The sequence below is a fragment of the Halictus rubicundus genome, chromosome 1, assembly GCF_050948215.1.
Source record: "Halictus rubicundus isolate RS-2024b chromosome 1, iyHalRubi1_principal, whole genome shotgun sequence".
Taxonomy (NCBI): Eukaryota; Metazoa; Arthropoda; class Insecta; order Hymenoptera; family Halictidae; genus Halictus; species Halictus rubicundus.
The window spans coordinates 5,844,854-5,872,067 of NC_135149.1; the positions used below are offsets into that span (position 1 = coordinate 5,844,854).

Sequence of the window (27,214 nt, forward strand, 5' to 3'; positions counted from 1 at the left end):
ATTCATGGCGATCTTATCTTTCAAGGTCATCTGAAAGTCATTGTATAGCAGGTCGTTGAATTCGTTTCGACGTCGCCTACAATATTATGAAGTTAAAAATACCCAGTTCCATTAAAAGATATGACAGCGACCTTGATTTTTTGTTGAAAATCGATTTTTTTAAATTTAAAATATTGCAATTTCTTGTCGGTTAAATACTGATTATCTTTGGTAAGAAACATTTTTCTGTTCGACCATCCGAAGGGGCTGAAAAATCGTGGGGACTAATTCGCGCCGCACCCTGTATATACACTCAATTTTGTGACGCTGAAATGTACTACATACCATTATTTTTATTAATAAAATGATACGAATGCATTGTCCGAGTTCTTTTTTCATGGTTAATTATTTTTTAAGAACTCGAATTATATACATAAAATTTCGATTTGCGATAAATTTATAGGCTGTGTACGCTCAATTTTGTGAGTAACTGTAGATATTGATTCGAGAAAGTCGATATTACGACAAAATGTCCTTGAATTGTTGGATCCGAACCCCGATGCGGCATCGCGAACCAAGAAATGGGAAAGAAAAGAGGCGTCGGCGTATCCGCGGCAAAACAAATTTTATTTATATCGGGGCATGTTTCTCCCTGGTTTCAGGGTGGACGAGTGGTGTTGCGCGCAACTACCGTGTCCGCGTCTCCGTTCCTCGCGGGTGAAACACGAGCGGGACGGGTACAGAGGAGCGTCCAAGAAATAGCCCGAAGGGATGATAGCGCCGCGAGGATAAGCGCGCGTCGCGTCTAGTCGCGTCGCCTTGCATCGTCGTCGGGGGCGTCGTGGGGGCGGGTTGGGCGGAGGAGAAAACAATAAAAAGGAAAACAAGCGGAGAACGAAGCGGTGAGCCGAGAGCAGAGAGGAGATGTAACTCGAGGTGGAGCGTCGGTAGCTGATACACACGAGAGAATCACTATGGACGAGGGGTAAACACGATTTACACCATGACGACTATTGCTTCTCCTCTCCCTCGTCCAAAGGGCCACGCGTACCTCGGGCCGAGGGTGAGTTACAACACAGGGAGACAGTCTGCACAGAAGCAGGGATGTTTGTCGTACGCGTTATTTGGCCAATAAAACCACGTGGTGGCTCCACCACCCCCGCGAGCTCCGCCGTGGATGGAAGATCGACTATGATGGTACGAGAGAGATAACAGATCGAAGACCACGCCTCGCGAGCCGCTCGACGCCTGCGTGGTTCCGCCTATCGAGCACGCTTTCCTCGACCGTCGAGCGCGACACCGAACGCGACACAATCCAGCTGGGACCTTCTTGGACGGCTCGGACACGACACCTCCGGGATTTCGGTCTCCACGTTCCCACCGTCCCGTGGTTCCCGGTTATTTTCGAAGCGACGTCATAGGGGATCAGTGCTCGGTCCTCTCGCGATCGTCGGGGACTACTCTCAACGATCCGAATTCTTCCGCTGCGAAGTCTGTGCCCGATCGCTTTGGAGAACGTCATCCCTTGCTGAAGACTGGTCTGCTCAAGTCGTCTAGCTGATCAACAATAGCCGACACTCTGTTGCGCGAAAGTCGATCTTCTGAGATCTCGTCGAAGAACCATCTATGAAGTTTGTTATACTTGAATAGACACGTCGACGTAAACCTCGAGGTTCCCGGTGAGGGCATCAAAAGGTGTCCAGAGCGTGACAAGTCGGGCACGTCCAAATTCTTAGTCCCTGAAGGCAGAGCGAGTGCCACAGAGCAGCAAGGTCTGTCAGTTCTGATCGAGAATCTTGTGAAAGGGGAGTATGAGATCGAGTAGCGTCGAAGACACGGAATCGAGAGCTTGTAACATTTCCGAGGAGTGAGTGACCCGCCTGCTTCATTCAGTGTGTTAAGGAGACAGTACACCCGCGGAAAAGTGCTAACAAGTTACTTTGTAGTCAAGTCGAATCACCTTGTGCCAGTGTGACGAATCAAAGGATCGTTTCGTGTTCGAGCTAGGTGTCAGTGCTCGGAGACTTTGCGGAGCTGCGTGGTACTCGTGCAAGATCGAGCCGGAGAACGTTTTGAGGTAGATCGTACAAATCGTGATCGATCCTCCCGGAGATACAGTTCCACGGATCGACGGTGATCCGCGAAGGTGCGGAGGAAATCGGGAAAGTGTTGTTCAACCCCGAGTCCAGGATTCTCACCCCCGGAGGCGGTACCATCTCGCCCGGGGGCGCGGGGCCACCCGCGAGCCCTTCTTCGGGACATTATCATCCACCCACGCACAGTCCACCCTTGGTCAAGGTATGTGATTGTTGCAGGTATCATGCCTTTCTCCGTTGGAAGAGTATTTATGGTTACCAAGTCTCTCGGAAATGTGTTTTATTCGCTTTTCACTGAAGCGCTCTGCAATTGTTTGTTTCGAATGATTTCAATTGTTAACCCTTTGCACCCCGATGACGCCGCTGTGACGACATTCTTGATCTGCTACTCAATAGTAACAATATCAATATTATTTATAATTATGTTAGAATAGAGCAAACCAATAAGAGAAATAAAAATTCTCTTCCCAAAATACAATGTTTAGTTTTATGAGGTTTCGTTTCAAGAATTCCGCGCTAAAGATTCTCGGTTAACCCCTTGTACTACGATTTACTTTATGGTTATTTATTATTTTATATTATATTGCAAGGGGTTAATATTCATCAATCCTCGTTTCTACATTTTAATTCCAACAATTGTGTTTCATTTCTAGGCTCATACATTAAACCGATTAGTATGAAAGTACAATACAACAATAGCGAAACAACAAATTTTGTAATATCTGAAACGGAAAATAGGTGAGTTTTCACAAAAAATGCTCGGAGTGCTAAGGATTCAAATAGTTTTCGTTACATTTTCTACAAGCTCTTTTTGCTTATATCTGCGTTGTCATTTATTCATTTTGTTTATGAAATCATTCAACGATTTGTTGCTTTCAATAGAGCTGTATAATAAGAATCCTTTCCAACAATTTCATCTACTTTCCAATCGAAGTTTGTTGTTTTCTTTTCTTTTTAAATAAAGTTTGAACACGTAGAATGTGTTGCAGATTTTTAAGTCAGAATATCATTTAATTCGTCATGTATCGTTTATAGAACAGAATTAGCTCGAATAAATAAGTTCATCTTGAACTGAATACATTGCGAGTTCATTGAAGTATGACATCTAATTGTCTACGGTAGTTGTATTGAAGACTTTGTAGTGAGAAGTATGTGATTGATGGAATCGAATGCTTGTCGTGATGTCTTATACTTGTAACATAGTTATATCACCCATTTAACAAACAAGAAAACCTCTATTGTTCTTTCATCAGTATTTGAAATATTTCAAATACTTCAAGTCAGAACGTTTAAAGGACAGTATAAAGAAGTTGTGTACTTGATAAATAAATTATTGATGAGTGAAAAGAGTGAATATAAAAGAAATTACAAAGGAGTTAGAATACTTTCTAATTTTCTTTACGTGTTCGATTGTCTTTTATGTGTGTACCAATGGGCTTCACGTCTTTTAATTGTGTGTTAATATTGAAATATGGTATAAGTGCAACTCCATTTTTAGGACAAATGACATGCATCATCGCACAACGATCATTTTAATTAGATATTGCGTGAAGATTGTCCCTTTCAATGTTATTGTTGGCATGATTGTTCATGAAGATTTATTTTTTTCAAAGCTGTAGAAATATAACTTTCGTGTAACTAATATACTTAGTACATTGTTCGAAATTGTGTTAGTGGACGACATTGTATTAGACAATAGTTACTTTTAGTTTTTAGTCCTTTCCTTTTTTTGTTTCGAGAAAAATTGTTTCAGGCTATCTTTAGTTTTCTAAACTTTAATAATTGAAATGATGTCTTGTGAAAGCAGTGGAAAATTTAACACGCGTAAAATTTTCTTCACAGCACAGAACTTAAATGTTTGCTTATGGTCTAAACCATTTTTTTATAAATCGAAGTTAGAACGCCTCATTTACTGTGCGAAATGATTGAAAAATAAAGACGGTAGATTTGATTTTGTTATTGTTGCACCGAGGCTCGGTCATATCCGCATATAAATTACTTCAGGAAGGAATTTCTTTAAGTGTAACTAGTTCAAACCAAGTTAATTTACCGGTTCGAGCCTGCTGTTATAGCATTTGGCTATTTTTTCAATTATGTTTGATGGGGTGCTTGAGAAAATTGGATAATATTCGGAAGAACCAAGTGTTGAATCATTTTGGTGCAATTGTAATGGAAGAAATTGTTAATTCAGTTCAACACGTTCGACGGCAAAGTTTTCATCATGAGAGTAATGTCATGGTAAAATACCATTTACAGTATCATTAATTAGGTATATACGCCATTACCTCGTTGATAATTGTACCCAAAAACATGTAAAAGCTACTGTTCGAGAGCTGAATATTTTATGTAATTTAATTTTGCAGCGACGGTCATCGGTGTACGCCGTGACAGTCAACGTTTCAATGTCAATTACATTCAAAATTTTAATGCAATATATTTTAATAGTGTTGTACGAAGTTGTATCTTTTTTATAACAATTGACAGAGACACGACAAAAACGTAGAAGAAATTAATTTTCACTGTTATTCAAGTTCATGTTCCGACGGATTAGACACTGCCTATTTAGAAAAGAATAAAATAAAAAATTACCTATCATAATACATAAAAGTCGTCGTAAGAACACTATTAACAATTAAAGAGCCAAACTTTTGTGTAACAGTGATGAATTTGTTTCCAAATTTTAGTTATTTTTTATACTCGAATATCAAACTATTCCGTTTACTTATCTACAATCGTGTACACATATACTTCGTTTACTATATCGTTCAATATTTTATTTTAAAAAATAATATTACTGTCCAGATTCTATCAACGTTTAATGAGGATTTTGCGTTTCCGTTCAATGTATTATTATTTTATGTAGTTCGACACTTCAAAGATGTCAATATTAAACTACCATATAGTTCATATAGTTATATGTATCTTTGTAACAACTTAAATCATTTGTTTAAAAAGAGCAACATCGTTGTAATAAGCTGTGTCGACTATTAAAAGTTTTCATTTTGCAAGAACTAAATTTTATAACTGTTGGGTAACTGAATTAAAGTCATCCTTTATATTTAAATTCTAGAAACAAGAAGATTCCAGATTTGCAGCAACCCCAATTCGAAAAAATTAATAATAGTTCGAAACTCATTGCAAATTACTTGTTTCCAAACTACCGTTCAACCGACCGGGCTTAAACAGTGAAATCAGTTATAATATATATCATCAAACCCAATTTCACGAGCTCCGGGACATCGAGTGAACGTATCAGAGTATTTAAATTCAGCAACACCAATACACATTTACCCCTTCAATTCATTTACACCTCGAGCACGCGTGTATTTGTTTGATCAAGCAAACAAACGATTTTTCCTCGTGAGATCGGTATTTACGCAATTGTAATAAACTTTTTGACCTTTTCTTCTCATTACACCGACCGAAGTACTGTAATATAATATGTTCATGTTTGATTTACAATTCAATTTTACATTATGTTTAAATGATGATTTAAAATACGTTTCTACTGGAAAAATAAATTGAAACGTTGCGTAAAGTTGATTTTACGTGCAGAATCCTACATTTTGTTATGTAATTGCTTTCCGGTAATTAATTTTTAAATTTACAATTGTTTCTTTTTATTAAACTTTTTCTTACAAAATATGCTACATACTGTGTTTGTCCAAATCATTTCTTTCGATACTATTGAAGGAAATTACTTTTATTAGAAAGTATTTTATCGCTGGAAAACTTTTTATTCCGAGATACCTCAAATTAAGCTGTAATACCTGCCATCACATTTTTCAATATTTTGAAATCCATATTAAATGCATTATTTATTCATTTATTATTGCTTTAAACCGAGTGGTTTATTTAGCAAGTACAACATTATTTAACGCATTAGGCTGTATTTTGAAAGTTTTGCTCGAAAATGGACAAAAGTTAATGCAGTGTAGTGTAATGTAGTGTTACCACCAACTTTGAGGGCTATATGCACCCTTGAGATATGGATCATTGCAGATAGAAAGAAATACGTGTCAAATATTTGTCAACAAACTATATCCTGTATACATTTTATTAAAATCGCCGTGTCACACTTGTGTAATGTCCTTTGTAAGAGATGTTAAAAAAGTTGATGGATTTGGGGGCAGGAAAATGAAATTGCACTGTTAATAGGATACCTGCGTCAGCCTCGTTAGAGAGCAGGTTGACGATTAAGTAATTGAACGGTTCCTACCGTTTAATTTAATTCGCGTTTCTTAGCCGTTCCCTGTCTCGATCGAATCCCCGCCACGGGGATCCCCGCTCCGTGACTCGGAGACTCCGTTCTCCTTCTGCTTCCGGGAATCAAAGTCGGCATCGGTATTCGTCGCGACGCGTGCAATGCGATACCGTCGCGCGCGTCGCCGGGAAAGCGGCTGCTCTTTATGGTCACGTAATAACCGACCGGCCGTTGAGGGGATTTTCGCGAACGGCAGCGAGCGAAGCAGGCGAAGGAGGCAGCGGGGGAAAAGAGTCTGACGATGATGGGTATAAGGACGGCTGTCCGGGCTCGTTTTCGTCAGCCACCATCGCGAATCCCTCCGGGGACCCGGGCGGCAGCTGTCTACGGCTAAACCTGCCACTGGAAAAGCTCGTCGAAACTTAACGCGGTATGATTTTTGTCAAATGATACTTGGCTGGGTTTGCCTTCCTACCCTGTTTGCCACGCGGATAGCTGATCTTTGTTTAACCTCTTGTCTTGTTCACTGAATTTACTCCACTCTATCTAATGTAGGGGGCAGAGGCAAGGATTAAGATTCAAGGTTTATTTTGACACTTGGGCTACACAGTTTCTAGCGTTCAAATTGAAGTATAGCTGGCGAAATTTCTCAGCGAACCACTATGTTTTATAAGGATATAAAAGAAGGCACAAACAAGAAGCACTAAAATTTCATATCATAGTTGTGATAAGCTATTTTCTTTCTTCTCTGTTTATAGTGATTTCTCTATATATGTCGCCAAGGCCTGGATGATAAACGTCGCGTAATTATCTCCACTACCGCGGGGTATACTCCGTGAGGGGCCGCGAAGCTCGCGAGGCCTCGGACGCCGAGGTGTGTAAACTTAACACGGCTCGGGTATGTCTCTTGGACGATACACGACTCTGGCAAGACTCGTGTTGTTGACATGTATCGAGAATTCACTGTATCATGCGGGTAGACTTAATGCAAGGGACAGAAGCAGGGATTGAGATGCGAAGTTCATTTTAATCCTTAGGCTTTCCAGTTTCTAGGATATAAATTGAGTTAGTACAGCAGTGGAAATTTTTAAGTACACTAGTATGTTCTATCAGGATAGTAGAGGAGGTATAAACACGAAGCACTAAGATGTTATTTCATATTTGTGATAAACTATTTTCTTTCTTCCCTGTTTATCATGCGGATAGACCTAATGTGGGGGCAGAAGCAGGGATTGAGATGCGAGGTTCATTTTAACACTTAGGCTATCCAGTTTCTAGGGTTTAACAGTGGAAATTTCTAAGTACACTAGTATGTTCTATAAAGGTACAAGAGAAAGCACAAACACGAAGCACTAATATAATAATCTCTTGTCTTCTTCACTGAATTTACCCTACTCTATCTAAGTTAGGGGATAAAGAAGCCAGACAGCGATTAAGGTGCAAAGATAATGTAGATGAAATTTGTATGCGAACACTACTATTTTTGATTAGGATACGCAAGAAGGTAGAGACATTAAACATTAAAAAATTGTTTTATGTTTGTTATAAATAGACTGCGGAGCTTTATGCATTTATGGCGTATGAAAATTTAAAAAAATGGTATAATATAAAATTTCGATAGAATTTAGTACGATTTTTATTTGTTTTGGATGTACAGAGGCTGTTCCCATGGAAAATAGGATTTTATTTCATTCTATTTTCTTAAAATTTGTCTACAAAAATTGGAATTTCCATAAACATCCGCAGTCTAGTTATAAACTATATACAGTAGTTTAGCATGTAGTAAAATAGCGAGATTTGGGAATAGTCTATTAAATTATTGAAACATACATAAAATAATAAACAGGCATCATAGTTATGATACGATTATAACATTGCAATCGATTATTTATATATTTCTTTGTTTGTTCATAATAGATGTATTTATACACATGCCAAAAGATATTATATGATGTTGCGAGTCCATTATTACGGTGAGAAAAAATTGGATTTCAGGTTTGCAACTTCTCTGATAACCACATTATTAGTAATTAAGGTATTTTGCTTCCCTTTAGTACGAGAGACGAGCAGAATGAGGCTGTGACATAATTCGAAAACAAAGGCTGCCACGGGCTCTCGATAAGCTCATTACTTGTAATCAAAGAGTCTTAATTCTTGTTGAGTAGTAAATGGGTAGACAGAATCTTTCAACACTTTTGCATAAATAGTTCAATCTTGTTGGCTACTAGGGTAAAATAAATTGCATGAATTCAGTTATATAGTTCTTTTCAAGTTTTCGAAAGTCTCCGAACGATACCGATAGTAGATAGTAATGTGGATTCAGTGGACAGTAATAATCAATTGTGATAAATTCTATTCAATTTCTGATTGATTTATAGTTCTGAATACGTTTATGTTATCACTAAACAACGGATACTTATGCAAAATAAAATTTGTCTAAGCTAATTACAAGAAACAGAAATTAAATAAAAATGTTATTTTTTCTTATATAATTATAAATGCATAGCTGTGTAGCTAACAAGTATAATAAAAAAAAGTGACATCATAAATCGTAGTTGCAAGTAAGAAAAAATGATTTAACATTCAATGGCATTGCACGTTTAGGCTAGTTTATTCGCCGTTAAATGTGTGACCGTGGAAGTGTTAAAGTAATAAAATAGATTAAAAAGTTATAACAATACAAAGACTAGTATGACACAGATGCAAGTGAAACAGTTGACTGTAATTGGTGGATTTAATTGACACGCAGGCTCAGTCCACCAGTCAGTATAAATGTATATCAGTATATTAGATCGTTTTAAACGGAATATTCCACACTATCAATCATTTATTACAATCGTAATGCCAAGAAGTGTTAACGTTAAAGAAATTCTTCTATTTAGTTAATAAATGGAATTGCGAAGCAGCATAGTTGTCAGATCACTTTCGATTAAATGCTTTTTTTTGGAAAATGGTGGTCGGAAGCTAATTGATAAAAACTAGAGAAATTTAAAAAATAAAAATTAGTTTAAAAAATTATACTATATATTACTACTTTGGACTTAACTAAATAGAACAATATAACTGGCATTTGAATCTTAAAACAGTAGGAGATTTACATTAATATTGTTATTAATTACATAATAACCATGGGAATAATATGCAACATATATTCTATACTAATTACAAAGTTATCGATGTTTCATCACTCCATCAATAGATCCATTCGGTTGTAAATAAATCATGACGCTGTATTCGTTTACAATTGATATTTCATTATATTTGGAGGATATTTACCATGATAAACTAATTTCGATCAATATGAAGATAGAATTAGTGTCTTAAGATTTTGTCACTCATGTTTACAATTTTTCGTTAAAACTAACCATCAGTAAATGCATAATATACTTAATATGTATATTATATATATTTATTTCTAAATAAAACGTATGTACAAGTACTAAAATTATATATATGTAATCTTTTGGACTTGCAAATGTTTTATGTAGTATATTCATATAACTATTACAATTGATGTTATAAATAATTTAATAGCAGAAAATTATTATAGAATGATGTTTGAATTGAAATATCAGGTTCATGTGTACAAAATGTTCTATTTCACGAAGCATAAAGCTTTCTTGCTCAATTCTTCAATGAAAAAAAAATAAAATGACAATTACTGTACGTGAAGTACGAGCTTTATGTTAATTAAAACGAATGAGATAATGGATCATCAATTGTTTCAAAATAAGAATGTAAAGAATACTTATAGCTTATAAATCGAATATGAATTAGAACTATAACGCAACAGAAGCTTAATAACAACACCGTCTTTCGAATTATCATGATTGCTGAACGAATTCAATGTTGACTCGAAAAGCTTCTCTGGAAAAGTCGAGGGATACTTATAAAACATTAATCCTGTCCGAAGACACACATATGTTTTCAGGAAATAGTAAACGTAGGATAAGGGACCCTATTACTGTGGGGCTACTAATTTCTGTGTCTATGTTAACCCTTTCGTTACGGGTGCCGACTATAATCGGCATCCACGCGACGTCCTGTGTACAGTGAATTCTCGTTACGAGTCAGTTGCGCCGTTCTGGTGACTGACTCTTAGATGAGGTTGACACTGTCTTAGGTTGGCACCGACTCGTAATGAGAATTCACTGTATCGAGTGCCGACTATGTGCACATTTTTTGGCGCGGTGTCACGTTCAGTGGTGGTTCTCCGGCGGAGCGGACTGCCGTAACGAAAGGGTTAATTATACATATTTTTAAAGCATGATGAATATAAAGAAAATATTAAGTTTTTTCATTAATAGCAGTCATATATATCTTTTTTAGCTTTAGAAATATCTATAATTAATATAGGCACAGTGATTGGCGCTCCTACAGTAATTAAGTCCCTTACTCTATGTGCTTCTCAATGAAAGTGATGCAGTAATCTTCATAAAATATTCATTCTAAATTTGTATATTTAATCTGAATTGATCCAATACGATATTTCAGACATTATTTTTTTACCTTTGGTATGGGTAGTGTTACCTGACATTAATTTTGTTCAGAAGAACTCCTATGGAAATTATCATTATACTAAAAAAAAAAATCAGTATACTAGAACACAAAACAATTCCTACATAAATACCTTTACGTTTAATGAATTGGTAATTGTGCAAGTACGGTACAAGTAAATACATTCGATTTCATATCGACCAAATGTAAAAGGTTAGGGGACAGAACCCAGCTACTGTGGGGGTGCCAATTACTGTGCCTATATTAATTATACATATTTTTAAATCATAATCATGTTAACTAATTTTAATGAAAAAAATTTGATATCTTTTTCAATATTTATAAAAAATAAGTATAAATAATATGGGCATGGTAATTGGCACATCCACAGTAATTGGGTTCCTTACCATATATGTATGTGACGAAAATATTCTAGATCAGATGAAATATGCAAACCATTGAGTTAGAATAGCTTCGGCTGCAAGGGGTTGATATGATTAGTAAAAACGATTGTTTCAAATTGGTAGCAATCAAACAAACCGTCTTTTGAGGTACATTTCAAATGAAACACTTAAAATGGCAAGTAATTGTTGGGAACAAAGTTGAAAACGAATTCAGAGTGAAAAGGTTGAATACATGATAACAAACGCAAACATGGTCCTGAAATGATTCAGCCGGGTCCTCTCTCTGACAACCAGACATTCAATGGTCAAAATGAATTACGTTAGCACTGGTTAATCTGTATTTAAGTAACGCATCGTACAAAACGAAGGAACGAAGGAACGAAGGTGTCGAAAATAAGATGAAGGGCACACGCGGCCCCACGAATCCACTAGCACGCGTGTCCATCACGTTCGCTCTGATTAAACTTAATTCAAAAGACGTTCCAGAAAAAACCCCAACCGCGGTCGAACCGCCGCGATGCCGGTTCGCGCTGTCTGCCGTCCAATCCTGCCAACTTAACCTCATTAATAAATTAATTAGATATTATTGCGTTGGCAGCCGGGGCGGCAGCTGCGGGCCACCTCTCCTTCCCTCTTCGTCTTCGTCTTTCTTCGTTTCCTCTGGGCCCGCAGATGATGCTCGGGACGCCACTATATACGTACAAATGGAGGGTCAAGACCCGTGACGTCATTTCTTCTGACGATCACGCAGTACGCGCACGTTACCCGCACGTTTTTCCGTCTTCCAAACAATCACGAAACATCGTTCGCTTTCTTTCCGTTGACAGGAAACAGGCCAACGGTTTGCAAAAGGTATAGGGGCCAAGGGTTTGCAATAACAATTGCACGATGGACCAAACTAGAACAACCAGTCGAGGAAAGTTGCCTAATATGGGGAGTCTTTTTTTTAATGAACATGCATTCTACATAAATTTAAAAAGAAAATAAAATAAAAATACAAAGAAAACACAAAATTTTGCACTTATTGCTTTTAAATTATTCTCATTGAAGATTTACTCTTACCGCCAACATACAACGCTGTAACCACCGAACTTATTTATTATTTTCAACTGAACCATGTATCGAATCCTCTGGTGACAAATTGTACAACAATAAGAACAAGTCAACGAAACAATTGTTGGCGGACTCATTGGATAGTTCCAAGCCTGTGTAAACACGAATGATGACGAGGTGACGTCAGGGACTTTGGTAAGATTTAGTGGAAGTTGCTGATTTAATTGTCTAACTGAAGGACAGTCGTTCTAAGATTATAATTTGAAATTAAACGTTCGCATTTGTGTGCAGGGTTAAAGAAACTGAATAGCATCTGGAGCAGTTCTTCATTGGACAACTCTAGGTTGATTACTTTGCGTATGAACACTAGCCTGTAAATTGGATAAGAAATGAAGCTTGGACCATGTTGATAAGAGGATCAATAATAAGGCTTATGGACTTGCATTGAGATGCAAGGTGGTCATTTTAAGTATCGTTTGTGAAGGCGAGTTCGTGAGATTGATGCGAGCAAAGCATGCTCTAAGACGAAAATAGGATTATATGTTATAATCAGACTGCGGATTTTTATGCGAAATAAAAATTGTCCACATTTATTACAAGATACAACAGCTGTATATACATTCATTAATTATTTTAATATGTCGGAAATGATGCAAGAGTATTTTCAAACTTTTTTAATATTTCCACTAATTGAATTTTATCTAATCATTTCTGTCATAAATATATAAAAATCCGCAGTCTAGGGTAAGGGACCCAATTACTGTGGGGTTACCAATTATTGTGCCTATATTAATTTTACTTATTTTTAAAGCACAATGAATATGGAAAAAGAGCTATTAAATTTTTTTCACTAAAATCAGTTAATATATACATATGTTACATATCTCTTTTTTAATATTCATTATGCTTTAAAAATAGGTGTAATTAATATAGGCACAGTACTTGGTACCCCCACCAGTAATTGGGTTCCTCACCTTATAACAAGACAATATAAAAAGAATCACTAAAATACAATAGCCCATTTTTAATGCCCCAAATTTTACTTCATTTATTTAGAATAAAGTTGCTGTTTGGTTACATTTTCCACCTCAAGATTTCCCGCATTCATGACAAAAATAAGTGGATCAAGCACATAAATAGTAAAAACATTTAAACGATTCAAACATACTGTTCTATTATTTTCAACTGATTTTTAATGCGAAGTAATACTCCGAATTTCTGTATCAAACAGATAAGTGCTGCATAGACACAGAAGTTCCATCGTCTTTCACTGACAAATATCCGAGTAATTATTCATTTTTACTCGACATACCTTAATAGATTTTTAACTCAGCAATCGATATTCTTGCGAATCGTATTGCCAAATATTACACATTATGGAACAAAAATTCAAGATTATCTTGATATCTCGATAAAATAGCGAAACATAAAAAAATCTAATGAGGACACTGTATCACCTATTCGATATCAAACAATTCTTGTTCGAAACATTTTTTTATACAACAAGCAATTTATCAGTAAGTGGTACAGTTAAGTAAGTCACCCTGTACAATAAGAAGAATTGGGGTTAAGAACATTAAACGATAATATCTCAAAAGTGAAAGCATGTGAGAGGCAGCGTTTTTTTTGGGACCGTGGAGTTATCTTAGAGGATTCTGGGTGCAGGAGAGGCGAAGTCTTCCGGACCTAGAATCCTAATAGCGAAGGAGCCCGCGGCGACGCTCATTACGGGGTAGTATGGCGACTGGTAATGACAAAAAGCACATGCAGCATTATCATTGCGGAGTATATGGCATTAAGCTGTAGGGGGCCAGGATTAGGATGTCGGCCATTACCGCGCGTCACTGACCGTTTATTCTACGCCGTGCACGGTGTGGTGACTTCCTCTAGACGCGTATGTATGCCTACATAACCAGAGGATGAGGACACTCGCGAGATCGTGAAATCTCGACGTACGCGTTCACCTTTCGATGCTGCTTCCGATTCGACGTTTTGTTCTTGCATTCGCCGCCATTCGCCTGGTTTATAATCGATAAATACAATTCTTACAGACTTCTTCCTCTTGTATTAAGGTAAATTGAAAAAGGTAGTACGATAGGTCACTAGGTAGTACGAAAATGTCAATATTTATAAAAATTAAGGGTACTTCTGCTTTATTTTTATCTTAGAATTCGATGAGGTTTGTGAAGTAAATTTTCCTCTTATTCAGGTTTTCAAAAAAGTTATTGATGAAAATGGAAAGTATAAACTATAATATTCATTCTCATTAAAGGCGTCAATGAATATTCATTAAAAGGACTGATACTAGACGTTATATTCTACAGAAAATAAATGGAGCATTAAAGTATATGTAAAATGAAAGAAGCAACAGCGGAGTTATATGCAGGTAATTATTAATTGGGTAATGGGAAAGTGTTGCCTTTAGAGACGATGTCGATCAAAAGTAACGCGATTAAATAACAATCTGTTAGCAAATTATATAAGCAATGCTCGAGATCTGCACGAGCTGGAGCAAACGTAATGACTAAAGTCTTCGTGATTAATAGTCCACCCTAATTAATAGCTTTCAGAAAGTTCATTTTGAATATTTATGGGATCGGAGAATTTCTGCTCGAGCAACTTAATAAATACATTAACGACTTGTTTAAATTTTGGAATGAACATTAGAAAATAATGTTTGAAACTCACATTTCTGCGAAGAAGTCAAACGTACTCAAATAATAATAACAATAATAATAATAATAAAGACGTTTCAAATTACAAAATTTTATAATTGTTGGTTTTACTACATTGGATTATATAATACATCGAGGATCATAAATACATGAATAAGAGTAAAATAATTTATCTGTATGAGGAGTTAATGCGGGTTTTGTTTACATTTCATTTGTTTAATTTATGCATACATTTTTTATTAATTCTGTTTATTACTTTACTAAGGTTTACTGCATTTGAAGCTTGATATTAAATAACATTGAATTTCTGAGTCATAATTATTAATTCATTTGAAAAGAATTAGCCATCTTTGCTACGATTGCTATTTAGACTGATTATGCATAAAACTTGATCAGTGTTTCACAATATCAGACAAATTTTAGAATTACCTTTGACATATCTTAGGATCCGTTTTGAAGACTTATTGTTCAAATAAATGACTAATGCAAAGAAATAAAAGATCAATGAGAGACAAAACATCTATTAGACTGTTAAAAAATTTTTCGTGTATTTCAATTTATGCGCATATAAATGTATTCATAATTAATTAAATGTAATAAATTTTCAAAGTTTAGTGATTTTAAGCAGGAAGTACAAGCCTTTATTTGTATTGGATTTAATTAAATCGGAAACAGTGTTGATCGAACCATTTGCGAGGCCTTCCAGCCGAACTCTTTAATTTAACTCCGAATTCGTTGATTCGCTCACGAGAATTTTCAACAGCCCACCGTGGGTAATCAAATTCGAAATTTTCCAAACTTTTTGTTAAAATGTTCACAGCCTCTGCAAACAGAACATCGGAAATTTCATAATTAATGTAGGTAGTAGAACATTAGGTATGCTGAATTATTGCAATTATAATAGTTTACCACTCTTCAATCGCATCTGACATCGGAGGGGATTCGTTCGAATACTTTGCATTTTTTGTATACGTTATATTAACAGAATATATGCGTAATATATTTTAAATAAATTAAACGTTGATCTTCTTTGGACATTTTTCAGTTTTCCTTTTTAGTAAGATATTTATATTTTTCAAAAATGACAAATTGCTTGTAATATTAATACAATTTTTGAGAAAAATTTTAGTCTGTTATACACTTCTTGAAGAATTTAAAAAAAAATTAAAACTTCATCATTACATCTCGACGAAAAAAGTGTCTCGGTTTAATTAACGTAATGGTTAATACAAAGGCTAAAGTTCCGAAAATCGATCAAATCGGATTGAGCTCAAATTTTGCACTTAACTTCATTTTGCATTAAAAATATGTTTCCCAAAAGGATTTTTGGTGGCTTGAAAAACAATTTTTTTTCATCCCGAGATCCTACATTAGTATCATTTTCTACCATTCCGACGAATTTTGTTTAGGTCTGAGTTAGGTTTGGTACAACAAGGTTCCGTAAATTAAAAAGAGCAGAATTCTCTGTAATGAGTGTCCAATATGGTTGGAAATGATATTGGTATGATAAAAAAAATTTTTCGAGTCATCAAAAATCCTTTTGGGAAACATGTTTTTAATGCAAAATGATCTTATTTTCCAAATTTCAGCTCAATCGGATTTGACCGATTTTCGGAACTTTAGCCGATACAAATACTGCAATAATTAGACTCTAACTAATTATCACAAAGAGATTTAATGTTAGAAGTCTCCGATTTATCTAACAAAAACACAAAAGGTTATAGCAAGCAAATGATAACAAAAGGATTACAGCTGCCATGAAGATATGGTAAATATATGAAATTAAATTTCATCTTCCATAAATAATAGTAAGTCATAGCATAAAAGTTTGAGAACGAAATATGTGAAATCGCATTTAGGTTATTAGGCAAATACTCTTGACCCAAATAATGTACAACAGAATATTCCCCTAATCCGTACATTAATAAAACGATTTCTGAAACAAATGAATTTTTCATTGACCTTCAATTTTCCGGTATTAGCTGGTGAAACCGTGAATAAACAGTCATAGTGTAGTAATCGCACAATATTTGATGTTTAACACATCGATGCGACATTAAGGACGATTCAACCACGCGCTTAGAAGGTCCAATGCGTTTAATACGCTTGAACCAAAGCAGATAGCTCGGTCTAAATTGCGCTTAAGTAACTTAAATTTAATTTAATTTCGCATTGGCTCATTGGTGTCTCCGTTGGCAATATTTAATTCAATACGGACGTAACATTGTGTTATAGACACTTGTGCAACGTTCGAGACGAACTAAGGAAAATTGAATGTGACCGCAAGAATATTGATGGAACGCTGAGAGCATTATTAGAAAACAATATGTTCGGGCGTTTTTCATGATTAATGATTAAATTACGTATAATTTATAAGCATCAAATTGTGGATAAAACGAAAATATATTATGTTTTTTAAAAATGAGTTCCATGTTGTAAAACTTTTTCAAGAGTATAAATGTACTCTGAAACCTATCATATTAATTAATAAATCGATTTTAAACACTTTGTATTTGTTGCGAGAGCTCAAAAAATAAAAATAAAAGCGTAGTTCATATAAAATGTAAAATACTATTAACTAAAAACCTGTATAATGGGATACTAAAATTGTATACAGAGCGGCCCATTACATATAACTTATGTACATATATTAGCACATTATTATCTCTGCTGTTTTTGAAAATAAGAGAAAACTTTATCAACCAGAGTTTTTCAGTATAAAAAGAACAATAGTGGTCTTTCATTTTTTGAGATAGAAACATTTCTATGCACAATTCGATGCAGCTGGTTATTCTCTATGAAAATGTATTAACCTGTGTATGTTCAAAATTAACAATTTAAGAGATATTTCAACTTTAATTTTGTTGAATGCTGTAGATCTTATTTACCATATTTTCGTGGTTTATCAATCAACGCGAAATAAGATCTACGAAATTCAACCAAATTAAAGGTGAAATATCTCTTTAACCATTAATGTTTGAACATACAAAGGTTAATACTTTGTCATAGATAATGACAAGCTGCATCGTTTTAATATATGTTTCCATTTAAAAAAATGAAGGTGACCTTGAAATCTCCGAAACTCTTTCACCTACAGAAAAAACTATTATTGTCATATTGTAGTCCTCTTTCGACTGGAAAACTTGGGTTAATAAACAGTTCTCACATTTTAAAAAACTGCGCAGATAGTGATGTGCTAATATGTATGTATGAATCAGCCTGTATTAAATTGATTTCAATATATTTGTCGACAAGATCTCGATGAAAAAAGTGTTCGTTCACGGCTGCACAACAGACATCATCGCGAAGTTTCTCGACATGCGAAATCACTCTAGCAGCGAGTAGATTTAGATTTGAAGCGAGAGTAGAATGGAGATCGAGCGACATGTCACGTTGCGTCGGCATTCGTGAAGCGTTCGCGATCGGTTGTTCGAACAGACAGGAGCGCTCGTAAAGACTTTCGTGCGTGATATATCTGGCCGAGAACGAAATTGACTCTTAATTGCAGCGGCGCCACGCGGGCATGAATAATTGGCGGCGTCAGGGACGAATTCGACGACGGATAATGCAGCAATCCCCGAATCGGAGCGTATCATTTATTCAGCGGCCCGTAGCCACCGGTAGCCGAAGCTGCGGATTTGCAAATCGTATTAACCCGAGCGCGAGAAAAAAGTCACTCCCTGGCTCCCGTCGCGGGGGGAGGGGGGGGGGATCAAAGCGCGGTGATTTTCATTCGCTCTCCAGAACCCTACCGCGATTTTCCTCCACCCGCAATCGTTGATTTAACCCGCTGATTAATTGGCGTCGTCCTTTGTTACGATTTGGTTATGTAGCTACTGCAAGAGTAGGGCTCCTACGCTTCTACACGTACTGCAATTATAGTTCTCCATTTTTCATTAATTGCTCACGTCTCTAACCATCTCCTGATGTAAAGGGATCTACAGTTTTTGAACACATTAATGTGACATCTTGAAAATTTTATGGAACAAGCCTGTTTGCTGTTCAATGAAGAAATATGTATTCGTATAAGTAAAAATTAGTATGAAATATTAGGTTAATGTTAAAGGCAGTATTTAAGAAACGAAAGTTTTTTTATCATACGCAAAGAGAGTTTTATATCAATATTTGGTTATTTCGTCCCTTGCCTCTATGACAGCACGTACTTGTTTCTTCTATATGTTCATTATGACTTCAATAGTAGATCATTTTTTTAAATAAAACTCTTCTCTTTGTGACAACTTGTTGCACCTAAAGACACACGATGACCGTTTTTCAATTTTTGCGACGTTCCCAGTACACAAACAGCTGTTGCCTCTACTTTCACAAGACACGTTGCCATAACGATAAAAAAAAGTTTTGGCATAAAATAATTACAATTATGCTTCAGAAAAGTAGTGTTAGATTTTTTGTTCAATGTAGACAAGTGGTCTTGTAGTCAATGTAGACAAATGGTTTGGCACTTTAAACCTGCGACACCCTGTATGCCTAATAGTTGTGTCACGGGGTGTAAAAGTACACAAACCAGCAGCGTCGCTGTAAACGATGAAGACGTTTCGTCTATCCGTAGAGTACAACGGCGAACGTTCGGAGGTGTAGGGGAGGGGGGCTGCGAAGGGAAACATCGTCCCGTTTACACGGAGAAATGCGCACACGTGGGTCGGAATCGCGCGGGGGAGGGGAGCACTGACACGCCCCTGGCTCGCAAAGGTGCATAGGGTAGGAAAAGGTTAAGGGAAAGAGAGGCCCTGGAAAAAAGAAGCGGAGGCAAAAGGGAGCAGAGAAAGGTGGATTGAGAGTGTTCCTTATATCGGTACCCCTGGAGGTTCTTCTTGCTCCCCGCCCCGTCCCCGTCCCGGCTCCGTCCGGTCCTCCACGCCCCCACACCATCCCCCACTTTCTCGGCCTCGAGGCTCCTGTTTTACGCTTTTCGACTTTTTCAAGATTTATCCCTGCCGCTTCCTCGCTAAATCGCTTTCCGGGCGAAATTTACGGTCGGGCAATAATACAGGAGCACCGTGCTACTCGAGCGTGTGTGGGCGTAAGGGGGTAGGAAGGTTACCAAACGTGGGTGGAAGAGGAAGCTCCACCCGGTCGAGTAACAGTAAGGGAGCCTACATACATTCCCAGCACGTTCCCGGCTTCTTCTCTACCTGACTGACTGCTTCCACCTCTTCCTCGAGCATTTTCTTTACGATCATCCTCCACCCCCTACGACACACCTCGGCTAACCTGGACCATAACCATTTTCCTAGTGGGAGCAGTTTATATCTTGCCTTCGACGCCTTGTTGGCAGTCATTGTTCATGACCATTCCTGCGTGAATCGACGACTCGGATCAGATTAACACATTCGCTGTCAGGCGTTTAGCGTCCCGCGGAACATTAGAATGCTAAGTTTAACCTTTTAACTTGGAATTACGTGTTAACTTGTTATTCGCGTTAACTTGCCAACGATTCTTCGCATTCCTCTTAGTTCAACAAATAATTCTTATGCTCTCGATTACATTGTTAAACATATTTAACCTGACTGTGGTGCATTCTAGCTTAAAGCCAAAAACGTTTAGCTTGCGATATTCGGATGGCAGTTGTTGCTGTAGCCAGCAAAAATAATTCACAATTAAATTGTATATATATATAGTTTGTTTTAATGTAGTCGCATCAACCACAAAGTCATTAATGACCCAATGTCTTAGCAATAAATTTTAGAAGAAACAATGAAATGAAATGAAACAGAAATCAAATCTTGGGTTATTCTAGTAGAATATGCTGAATGGTGATGAGCCACGTGAAATGCAATCTAGGCGGGTTAAAACCCTTGTTACAAGAATAATTTATTTTTTTAATTTGTTATTTTATATAATCAAGAGTATTAAAGGTCTGAAGCATTATCAAAAATAGTAACAAAATGTTGCGACGAAGATTTTGTTTTTAGTTGACAGAATAAAATTGTTTCCGTAAGAGACGAGTTATCGCTATCAGAGTTCTATTGTCAACAATCATTTCGCGTTCGCTGTAGCAGTTATTGCACTGTTTTACTGCAGTATTTACTATGAGAATCTCGGATGGTTGTCAAAACAAATATCTACTAAATTCGAACGTAGGTATTCAATTTAATGTTAGTGTGTACATTATCTTCCTATAGGAAGATTTTTGCAAACAACTGTGTTAGTATTGGGAATCACTTTAACGTTGTTTGAACATTTTTAAATGTTTATAAGTTCAAAGAAAAGCATACTGTTGTATTGAGAGAGTATGCAGGATAAGTTCATGTATCATGCCCAATTTTTTGTAATTACAATTACGAAGATAATTCGTTAGATTGTATAATATTCAGAAATGATATTCATTATCAATTAGGTCCACTCAGGATACATCGTCTATCTAGTGAGGGTAGACTGAGGATATGTTGGTGCAAATTTGGCTTATTCCCCTCCGTAGCTCATTATGCCACGTTTACAAGCTATCCCCACCGCGTAACTTCCGTTGAGCTCGCACAATTTCATCAAGTATAGTCTCTTCGAAATAGGTCATCGTTAGTTTCTGGCAATTTCTCTCGCAAGTGCCAAGAAAATTGTAGCATAGTGTGCTCCTTCTATTAACAAAATTTGAAAAAAAATAGTTTTATTGCACGATTGAACTTATATTAGCTGTGAGTAGAATTGCTGGTCGAATTACATTAGAAGCAAAGAATGATCAATCTTATCATTATGATAATGTTTTCTGTATTAATTGGAATATTCTAACTGTTGAGATGAAACAAAATTTTCTAGAATTTATATTTGCTTATGTATTCATAGTCATCACTAGATTATGGATCTTTATACGCGTGTGGAAATTGCAAATTTCTGAAATACAAAGAAACATTTATGTAAATGGAAATTAATAATATTTCAATTTTATCTTGAACACAAGGAATCTTTCTGTCAATGAAAGAAATTTTTGTCCTTATTTACGTTTCCATAAAATTTAGAATAAAATCGGAATTCGCATAAAGATTCGCAGTCTATTAATTAAATTGTCTTATACTCATTTAATACTCACATTAGAATGGAAATAATAATTCCTTATGTGTTTCAAAGTTTGTTTATTTGTAGTAAACAAATAATATTGAATCTACCTAGAATATCTGAGATAATAGATCACACCGTGAAAAAATAGTGTACACTTTTAAGAATTATTAATTTCTATAGCAGAATTATAGCAAAATAAATAATGTTACTTTAACGCAGTTGTAAAACTTGTAGTTATATTAATAATTTGCTAAATTATCACGTATGTATGTACGTAGAATAAAAATTGGAAGAAAGATATCAACAAAATATTTAAAATGCTTTGTAAAAGTGGCATGATAAATATTTAAATATTTAACACTTTATGAACTGCGAAATCTCTTCTCTGTATGGCGCACTGTTGTCGATATACGTGTAAAGAAATAGTGGTCACTTACAATCATGGGAAAGCTCCTTATCTATTATTCACAGGGTGCAAAAGCACAGCGGGCCAATAAAGTATATAAATGATGTCCTAACGTGAAAAAGCGACGACTGCGGTCACTTGTCCGCACGTGACCGGTGAATTTCCGACCAGGATTTCACGGAAAATAGTTTATCGGATACGAGAGGGGCTCGGAAAGAGGGGCTGATGAAAAGAAATAGAATTCGCTTCATAAAAAATCTGAGTGAAGTAGAACGATTTAAATTCTAACTGAAATTGTGGAAATAGCTTCTGTGAAATTATGCTGAAGCAATAGGGATATTTAAACATTCATTTTCTATCCTCTAGCCACTTTAGAAATGATTGCATAATTTCGTAGATTTTAACATTCGAGGTTTATAGTGATGAAAGAAAGCACTAGTTGCAATTAGAATTCTACATATGTTATAATATAACGTACGCATTAAAAAATTTAACATGAGTGATAATTTGATTTGTATTACATAGTATGTATGTTTTGTAAAACATTTTTCGAAATAAAAATGCGAAGAAGAACTGTCTACAAATTTGTATAGAATATCTATACAGCAAATGATTTAATAAAATGATCAAGATATTATCTGACTTTTTGAGATGATCTTTCTTTAATTCCGAAATGATTACACTTTGAAACGACATCTTGTGGTTAAATAAAAATGGATGAGACATTATTTGTGCAATTATTCCTGAAGGGTGTAGAAGGGTCACGCTTATGTTAATTCACAATTCGGAAAAAACGTGACGTTTAGGTATTCTTTCCGAGAAAGTTAATGGAATTTTCTAGATGTTGTTTAAACAAATGACCTTCTTCAAAGTTATTGTAAGTGACTAAATTCTCCTTTTGGAAGTTCAGAATTTAAACAACAATTGGGCTGTCCTATACTCTCTAAATGATAATAAGTTGATAAATTGGTAGTTGATAAAAAAAAACAAAATGTACAGAGTGTTTCAGCTCAATAAAAAAAAACGTAGAACATTTTTTCAGTTAACGCTTCGTTTTCGAGAAAATTGAGTTTGAAAGTTCGACAGTTTCACGTGGCTTGACAATTAAAAGAAGTAGACTTGGTCGGTCATGGTCAGACACGTCAGTCGATTCTTATTTAACAGTATCGCTGAATTTTCAAACGGAATTTTATTGTTGTTTGCACATTCAATCACCCTATGCCTGCCTGTAACACCCGTTCTGAGATACTCTTGAAAAAATAGATGGAATTTTTGGGATAACCTAATGCACCCCGCGACAAATGCATAAGAAAATGAATGGAAAGTGTATTCTACTAAGAATTTTCTTCCTTCAGTCCTGATGGTATTGTATACACCGTAACGCTCTATGTACACAGTACTACAATTTACTTGAAGCTAAAAATGTAAAAACGATTTTTTTGCTGTGAGAAAACTGTAAGATAGTCCCTATTAAACAGTTGTGATACATTTTCGGTGTTAAATAGTTAATGAGCTACTACAAATTATTTAGTGAAGAATATTGCAAAAATATTTGGAACGAACTGTTGCACAGTGTACCAAATGCCCAATCTAGATGAGAAAAAATCATACATCATCCTGTATCACTTATAATTAGACTCCGGATTTTATGCATTTATGACAAAAATGAGTAGGTGCGATTTAAAACCGTGAAAGGATTAGAAGACTTTAAGAGTGCTAGTGAAAAATATAAATTTATATTTAACTCCTGTGTCTTGAAATCGATGCACAAACTTTTCATTTTGGATGAAGATACGAAGTCTACCCATTATGAATTCGGGACCATTAAAATAATTTTACATATAATTGCATATAATTTTATTATTACCGAGTTTTTTACAGTAAGAAAACAGATGAAAAACATATTTAATACGACATAACAAATAAAAGATATATATATTTAATTTAACGTAACTAAATAAATAAACATATATTCAATATAATATACAAACATAATAAATGGCATTAATTGAACAAGACAAGGCTAACACACAAAAATGAATTGTTGCGGCCAAAATGTGTTGAAAACATTATACTATCAGCTATTAACCATGTAGAAACAACATTATATACATACAGGGTGTTAATTGTAACTCGAGCATCTAAATTATTTCCGTTACAATTGAAAGCAAGAAAAAATTACTAAGTAGGATGTACATGGTTTTAACGCGTGCATCTGATGGTGATAAAACAAAATGAAGGGCATTTTAATGGTTTTTTCAAGGTCAACCCATTTTTTTGCATATTCACATGTATTTTTTATAATGCGATGTGGTAGTCGGTGTTAAAAAGTGTTCAACGACCTACACACCATGACCTTAAAGTGATCTTGAAGACGAAAAAGTCATCGTTGTTACAGTCTGAGTGATGTCACTCTATTTTAATAGATGCTCAAAATACTGACAGTCCGCAGCAAGACACGTCTGAACACGATAAGCGAGTGACTGAATGGCACTTCATTTTTTAGCTACAGAGGTATATTCAATAGGGAAACAATTTATTTAATAACGTCGAGAATTTGAAAACGTGTGTGGAAAACAAATGGAAATCTATAAAACAAAAAAAAAATACAAAATTTATATCACCCCCGTAAAGAATTCTGGTGGTCGTCAGGAGAAAGGTGTCACTATACATTACTAACACGTTGACTGCCACGTCAGTCACATATGACTGACAGTGATTTTTGACTAGGTTTAGACATTCATTTTTATTGTGACATATACAGATAAACCGAATTTTATTAAGTTCTGTAGAATTCAATAGGGTTAAAACAGCATCTCCTATAATACATTTAACATTTATAGTTTCGCTTTCAAAAAGCAAAAACTAAATTAAATTACTCTGATTTTGTAAAAATCTCTGGGAATGACATGTGGCTGTTAACGTGTTAATATAAGATAAAATAAAATTTATGATTCGAGCCTATTGAAGTATCACATGTCTTACAGTTTCGTCGCAGCTGCGAAAGCGTATTTCTACGTATTATTGAAGTTGTTTGAACCGTAGCTTCAACCCTTTGCCCCACAATATCGAGTCAGACTCATGATGAAGATTCTAAACAGTCTAATAAACATGTATGTTATTAATTTCCTTGAAACCGAATTAACTTTCTGTTTTGTTGTAGTCTATATCTATGTAGTCTTTGATATATAAAACATAGTCATACAATAAATGTAAACTTTCTTTTTTTTCTATGAAATTCTGAACGATAAAGAATTTCTAATCACTAAACCGCAAAATAGTAGTGCAAGGGGTTAAGACAGGCGTAGAACTGTATGTTACTAGAATGTTACCTCAATATATGTTCAAAATACGGGTCTAGCCGCGGACATATATCGGCCAGGAGATACTATTCTTTGTCTCGAGCTTCTTGGCCCCTCCCGAGGTATACCCCGCGGTAGTGGGGATAGTTCTGGGACTTTTATCAGCTAGGCATTTGGGACATATATAGAGTAAACAATGTATATGATGTAAATAATAACGTTAGAAATAATGGAAGGAAAAAATTCTTACCAGAATATACGTTTTATCCATTTCTTTAAGAGCTTGGGATAGTCACGTGACTTTTTAATTAATAATTTCCATTCACTTCTTGGTCTTGATCCGACGGGACTTAAGTCTGTGACTAAACTTGTCACATTTTATGCTCTGTATTATCGATATTATGAATTCTGACGCCAGAAACATTCTGCAAGTTTTTGGCTTTATTTCGCAGAGAATCAAGACAAAATATAGCTGAATTTGTAGCTGGAGATATTTTCTAGTGCACACTGCTCTCGATTTCATCCACAAAACTCATCCAATGGTATAAAAATGCTTGAATTCCACGGCATACACATCGGTAATTTTTGGTCTACTTGTAACGCTTATACTACCTAATATCTGCATAATCTCGGCAGCTCCTGACCAGCGCGCACTATATTGAACCTTCCTCTTTCGAATGAGCCCTTTACCAGCGACAAAATATTCTTATATAAGAACGAAAACTTGAGGCACGTAAAACCATTTTTTCACGGTAATGTAGTCACTCTACCTTATCGCGAATCTACGAAGACCGGGCCCTTAAATGCAGTTTTGTCGCTTGGTGAATTTTCAGTTCGGTCGAAAACGAAGATGAGTTTGAAGATTGCGATAATTAATCAAATCTGAAAATTTATTGGAGCAGAATGGTATAGTAGGAGGCGGTAGGTGGTTACGTTGGCCGAAAGATTTTGAAGCGTTGGACAAGGGGGCGCGACATATTGGATGAAATTGGCACATATCAAACAGGGAAGCAATTGGAATATGGCGGATCCAGATCCCGTCCCTACCGACTCACGCTTGGTTCTGTTGGAAATGGTGCCCTCGGGGTGAAACGGGGAAGCGAAACCTTCGACTGCGCATCACCCGTCTCTCTCTCCCTCTCCTCCCTTCTCTCTCTCTCTCTCTCTCTCTCTCTCTCTCTCTTTCTCTGTTCCACGTAGCACCCTCCGGCTCTACCACCGCCGCCACTCGATCCCGCCACTTCTACCCTTTCCCCTGCTACCGGATCTGCACCCACGCCTCGACGGTGCCACGATATTATATCGCCGGGAAAGCCTATCTACTTGCAGACGCAAGTCCAACTTCTCTCGTCTTGGAACGAACTTCAAATTAGATACAGCTCCAAGTACAATGGTGTGCTCGGCAAATACGATAGCGTAATTTGGTATTCTCTTTGGGTGTAATCGGCTGAGTCGTACGATTTGCGGAGAATTCGAGTGTGTTTGTCGACCGAGACATTTTCCATCCGGCTGTTTTATCTGCGAAATCGGTTCTTTCGTTCCATTGGACGTACGAGTTCTTTCTTTCTCTCTCTCTCTCTCTCTCTCTCT

At 36.0% G+C, this 27,214-nt stretch overlaps 1 protein-coding gene across 2 annotated transcripts in view; it reads left to right on the forward strand.

Moving 5' to 3' along the window:
• Positions 1–1,498: 1,498 nt before the first annotated feature.
• Drgx (Dorsal root ganglia homeobox) overlaps positions 1,499–27,214 on the forward strand; it is a 124,847-nt gene continuing 99,131 nt past the window's right edge. Inside the window, exon 1 of one of the 2 annotated variants that reach the window (XM_076786930.1) lies at positions 1,499–2,277. The gene's annotated coding sequence lies outside the window, so the exon portion shown is untranslated. Of the gene's footprint in view, positions 2,278–6,568; positions 6,710–27,214 lie in introns of those variants that run through there. The other variant, XM_076786937.1, reaches the window with a different exon arrangement.